This window comes from Sinohyriopsis cumingii, chromosome 12, assembly GCF_028554795.1.
Source record: "Sinohyriopsis cumingii isolate HCF-2022 chromosome 12, ASM2855479v2, whole genome shotgun sequence".
Classification (NCBI taxonomy): domain Eukaryota; kingdom Metazoa; phylum Mollusca; class Bivalvia; order Unionida; family Unionidae; genus Sinohyriopsis; species Sinohyriopsis cumingii.
In genome coordinates, this window is record NC_142972.1 from 52,190,308 (window position 1) to 52,197,135 (window position 6,828).

A 6,828-nucleotide genomic window follows, 5' to 3' on the forward strand; every position below is an offset into this window, starting at 1 on the left:
AGCAAATAATGAATTGTGACTGTATCTCTAAACATCAAGCAAATAACAATCTATTTCTTCTCTTTCAAATGACAAAATGGTATCCACACATGCCACTCCAATATAAACAGGTTCATGATTAATCAGGGAACACTGATTTGGGGAATTAATTTAAAATGATAAATTATCCACACTGGAAACTGGCAACTTAACCAAAGCCCTATTTATTTATCTATCGATGTATCTTAGAACATCACTAACAACAACAACAACAACAACACTAAGAAAAATAATAATACAAATAATAATAATGATAACAATACCAATAAAGATAGTATACAACAAGTGTAACAAATTTAGTATACTTTAAATAAAAATCTCCTTGTGACCCTCTCATTACTCATTTACAATTTGTCCACAATTTGCAACTTTCATTTTCTTTACCTGGATATAGCATTATCATTAATTCATTAGCATTTTATAGCAAATAATTACAGACCCTTATCAATATATATTGAAGATACTGATTTTTTTATTTTAAACAAATTATAAAGATAGTACCAGCATAACAATCCTGAATAAGCAAGGATAAGGTTGTTCAATTATACTTTTTTTTCTAAAGGATGCCAAATAACTGAGAACTAAATAATTGAGGACTAAATAATATATTGGAAAACTGATTCAGCTGATCTTAACATAACTTAAATACATTAAATATAGAATTAGGATGGGTGCTCTGGCAAACTGTATGCATGACATTTGCCTTTCAATAAATAGTCTCTCATGAAGTACAATTTTCAGACTTTTCAATAAAGGGGAAGACTGGGTGTGAAATGGTACATTAACAAATAAATTACGTAACCTTCCTGAATTTTCAGCATCTGATGCAACCAATCAAGCTTCATATGAAAAATACTCCTCCTTATTAATACACTGCAATACGTCTCAATTTCACACATTTATGAACATGTGCGATACCTTCATCAAAAAGGATACATTAAGACTTTATCAAGATCTGATTAAAATTAAAATTATCATCTCCAGAGTGGTGACATCATTAGATCATCAGGTACAAGATCACTTCATTCAAATTCACACTTATCACTCAACGATCTAAGACGTTAATTACATTCCAAGTTAAATCAATATCTAATAAAAACTCTAGTCACTAGAGATGTAACAAGATCAAACAATCAGATGCCCGATTAACTCATTAGTATATGTAGATCCAGCTCATTGTCAAATCTTCAGAGATGTTAATGTTAAAAGCATATGTTCAAAGTTTCATCAATGTCAGATCAGAAACCATTTCTGATAATAAAATAAGTTTCTTCGATAATAATTACCCAGTCATAATATCTTAGGAGAACTACTGCAACCTCACGAATCTAGCCGTCACAGGCTAAAACCTTTTACCTAAAAGCTAAATATATCTGCCCACCAAGGTGACGGTCAGGAGAAATGAACTCCCCTTGTTACAGCGAGTGCTGACAAATCCAATAAAAATGTATGTTTTTCCAGGGAACAGGAGACATGCTCAGATATGAGTGTAAATGCGATGAGACTGGGACATTGAATGTGTGTTATTATTGAGTAAGCATTATCGAAGAAGCATATTTTAATATAAAAATTTGGTTTCTTCTTCAAATACATTACCCAGTCGAAATATCTTAGGTAAGGGGTGGAGGGAGATACATTCCCTTACCATGGAGAGACTATCTCCATTCATATAAGGTATGTGAGACGGCTTTCAGATAACGAAACTGGAAAGACTCCATTTGTCTGGGAGCAGCTTCAAAAGGGAAACAATGTACGTCCAGCAGAGATCATGAAGCCATGTCTGTATCAAGATGATGATCGATATGAAAGGGTAACCTTCTAAACTATGGGTACAACTTGACTTGAGCCTTTAGGATGAAATATCTATGATAAGAACTGGAGAAGTGTACTCGGGTCTCCATCTCACAGAATGGATAATAGAGAACAGTTCCACTCATATGCAATGATTGTTATAACTTTCCAAACCTCATTAAAAATATGGGGAGGAAAATTCATCGGTCTGGGTATAGTCGTGTAATGTGGGACAGATAGCCCACTTTATTCAGGAGGAAATATCTAGGTTAATATGACATCCTTCCATTCTTGAAGCTAAAATGAGGCACGATCTCTCAAAGATCCAAGGGCTTAATATTTCTGAAATACCTCATTGGAATTCTCACTGGGTCCTTTTCATGACCTTGAGGAGAAGTGCCCACTAAATGGAAGCCTATTCTTGGTAACGAAAGCATGGGGCTTTATGAATGATATTGATCCATCATGTTGGAACTGCAAGTAGATGGGTCCACCAATCAGAAATGTATGTCTAGTTTTGCCAGCCGACTGCCAAAGTAGTGAGGAGGCAGGAATTATATGATACGTGAGAACAGTTCAATTGGTGTCTTGTTCAGCTAGGTTAATACCCATGACAACTTTCACTCGGGCAATGGTCCAGTGTCATTGGCCAGGTAAAATCCAAATGAATAGAATATCAGATAGGTATTTGATTTGTCTGATATCCTTTCTTCCATGATAACATTGTGTGACATTGATCCTGGAATGGTAGGTTTATTTGTGTCTGGTGCTAAATGTTTCTCATCATTGGGTCGTAGAAAGTTAGCTCATGTGGTATGGATGTCTATATTGGTATAAAGCACTTTGGCATGCTCCACTGAGATTATATTCCATTGCCTTTGTATGCCTCTAAGGTGGATGGCCATCTCACTTGAGAGATTCTCCACCACTTGTGAGAACTATTCTTTAGGGCCTTTTAATAAGATCCCGACATCCAGGTTAATTAATTCTGGGTTGGGATGAGACAACTACCATGATTGCTGCTTATGATAGGATACTTTGATTCTTGGAGATTCTGTTGCTACATATCTAAGTGGAGGAATCAGGATGAGGAGAGGCTATGATTATTTTGATTCCTGTATCATGTTCAGAATGCAAGTTGTTGAAGAAGTGTGTATTATCGACCATTCAAATCTAAAGAAAGAGCATCAATTATCAAGGCCTTTGAGACCAGGACTGGTGAGATGAAGACTGGGATTATTGGCATTCCACCTTATCATCAATATATCATTCACGTTAATCACATAGAAATTCATCTGAAACTTAAAGATAAAGATACCATTCCATTGGAATTACTTCCATCTTGCAGAACAATCAGTCTGTCAATATATTAACCAGATCAGGATATGGCAAACTTAAACCTAGACTGTTGTTGAGAACATCACTGTAGAAAATCTTTAACATAATGCAAATATCCAAGTACATGTTCTGCTTTTGTGTTTGTGGTAAATCACCAGTGTATTTATCAGAAAGAATGAGATCTCCTTTCCCAAATAGGCTCACCAGCCACCAATGAAAATTTTCAGAACGGTTTCTATCTCAAGGAAATTGATATGTAAATAATCATCCTGAAGAGGGGCCACACTCCAATGACATTCAAAATAGTAGGAGATTTGTTCCCCCACTTATCTATATTAGCATTTGTTGTGATTGTGATTGCCAGAGTATGGTACCTCACTGGATCGAGTCCAAAGTATTCTAGAGAGGCAACCTTGTATGGTTGCCAACTCTCAGAGCTGGTTCAGTGGTCGAAGGTTCGGTCTCCACATGGACCATGTAATCATTGTTATGGGACCCCAATAAAGCAACCAAGGATTAAAATGTCCACTGCCACACTGAGCAAAACTTATAAGGAATTCTCTAGCAGATGGATTGATCCAACTAGACATGAAACTCACCATTGCGAGAATTCAAGCCTTGTTCCTAGGAGACACATTCACTTGAACATTAATTCCAGTCCTAGTCGAATAAAATTTGAAAGAGAATGAGCTCAGAGATGTTCTTGTTGACAAGGAGAATGAAAATGAAAGGAAGGTAACGTATGAAAACGGTCCTGCTCCAAAATATAATTAGTCCGTTGCCTCTTGTAGCCTGTTGTAGGTCAATCACAGAACTTCTGGAAGTTGTCTGAGTGGGGATGTAAAACCATGTTTATACAAGGTCCACACTGATTGTGTAGTCACCACAATGGAAAGCATAAGGACATGTTTTTGTGTCCCGTTGCAAACCAAAGAGCGTAACACAGTTGATTAAATGTGCCTAGGCTGAGGACCAACTGATAAATGCGGCACTGTAGGATAAAGAACTCTGGCCAAAAGATTAGTAATTGTGCTGATCATAATATCAAGTCCCCAGAAAACTATTTCTTTATCCCCATGTCATCATGGTAAATCTTCCCAATTCACCCATTAAAGATTAGAGCCTTCTCCCTACCAGGCTCTATGATTAGGGTTGGATGCAGGGGGAGGGTCCTATATGTATGTCAGTGAGATAGGGATGGTCTCATGGGATGCTGGTGAAAACGATTTCTTTCCTCCAGAACCTCCCCGTTAGTTTAGGAGTTGTAGGACTGTTTCACAGTGGCAAGCGCTCTGGGGACATCAATGTGACATTGCTGGTTGCAAGGTAAATCTCCCCACTGTAGCTAATACTGACAGGGATGGTGGTGTTTTGTTAATTATGTCAACCTGATCATTAAGAAGAATAGATGATAATGGTTGCAATCATATCATAGTCCATGAATGGTTTGTAAGGTGGAGATAGATAGAATGAATCTTTTTCCACTTGTTGCAAATTCATTGTTGATACTATGGATATAGTATATTGCATCTCTATGTTACAAAGTGGACCATCCTATCAATATTCTACCGCACATTCTGGTACGATTCAGGGTGGAATGATGTAAACTGTGGTCTGCATATTAAGCATCATCACAAATATTGGATGCAAGGTTGATCCCACAGTTGGTAGTCATTGGAATCCAAATGAAAAAAAAGGCATTTGTCATCAAACAGACGTGTATATGCTTGGAATGCTTGGAAGATATAATTGATGATGTACTCAGTCACAAAAGTGTAAGTAATTGTTTAGATTGTGGAAGCAATTGAAAGTAGAATCCTCTCAAAATAATTTTCACCTGATATCAAAACAGTACACATGGTAGGTTATCAAGATAAACAAGGACAGAACTCTAACTTACTCATCACCATGTCAATATAGAGGATGGAATTTCTGAAGGATTGTATAGTCCAAACTTCCATATTTTCAGTCTCAATCACTTACATCTGGGAAGCATACATACCTGCTTTACAAATTCCTCCTGCTGTCTCATTACCATTGCTGTCCGTATAGTTATCTTTGCACTTACAGGTGTTTGATGTTGTGTCACATGTTGCATACTTGTCACTACATTCATTTGTGCCATTACATGGGTATCCATTGTCTGCAAGGTAAGGTTAACAACTATTTTGTTATCATACAGGCTCACAAAATGACTTGTCATCATGTAAAAGATAGAAATGATTTATTTTTATTTGTCATTTATCTATAGGTTATCATATCAGATTCATAGAGCACTCAATAGTTTTGTATCATTCAGCTACGAGAATATAGTCTTTCCAACATTACAAATAAAACATTCTGCAACTTATTTACTGGAGAGAAAAGAAACACTCAATGGTATTATTTAAATTTCATATTCATTTTTTCAGCACACCATCTAAAACAAATACAGAAAAAATGAACAATGATTGTGTTTGCTTAATATTTTGCCAAATTAATATTGTAAATAATCACAGAAAGATCTGGCTCTCTCTTGATATTTCTTAACCTAAAAACATTTCGCAATTGAAGTCTCTTATTGGGACAAATTACTTTACATTCTACAGGCAGACATTTTTATCTACTTACAAAACTTTTAAATTGGACTTTGAACAATGACCATCATCTCAGGTTACAAGATGTGCCTAAGTTTGATTTATTTCTGACATATCTCACAAGTCGATTTATGCAGACAGCTAGGTCACCACTTCCTAGTTCAGCATGCTGCTAAATAATAGCCTAATTGTGTCATTTATAATCCACAGTGATGAAAAAGGTAATTTATTCTGTGACATATTACAAGATATATCTTTTCTAGTCATTCTGTATGTTCTTTAGAAAACGGTAAGCACAACCATAACCTTCCCCAACGTCAATATGTTTTCACAAATTTATCATTTTAACGACGAATTTAATAAAATAAGAATTGCACAGAATCTATATTATGTTAATACTCTGCCCATAAATACTATATTTTCTGCATCCCTTCTAATGGGAAAACATAATTACTCTTGTTATTGTTCCAAGAAGCGAGAAATATAGTTCTTTTTTTCTACTAACAAATGTATCAATGAAAAGACAAAACTTTTTTTATGCTTTGTAATTTAATCCACAAATGATTTTGGATACAACTGTATATGGGGGAGTAGAAAAAAAAGAGAAACATACTAATATTCCTTTCAAAATGTGGAGCTAACTTACATGACGGGTTGAAGGTGTTACTAATTGAAAGAAACACATTTTATCATTCATTTGTATTATTTGTTAGTCCATTGGGCACTGATACACTTGTGTTTATATAACTATATGACCCACCTGTAGACACAAAGCGTAAATCATAAAAACATCAGAAGAATCTCACTCTGTGCTATACAAAAAATGTGAAGTGAAATTCTTCATCTCAACAACTGTGTTTAAAATCTCCACTGATGAGAATACTAAAACCTGTACACAAATTTCTCATTTTAGTACTAGTCTATATTTCTTTTCATCGATGCAAAATTACAGTTGTCACTTGTGTACAATGATGTCCAAAACATACAAAACATTATTGTGGCAAAATAATTGTAATGGTATATGTAAACCATGCTCAAACCTACGATAAATAAAATAAAATCATGTACAGAAAATTACTTCCAG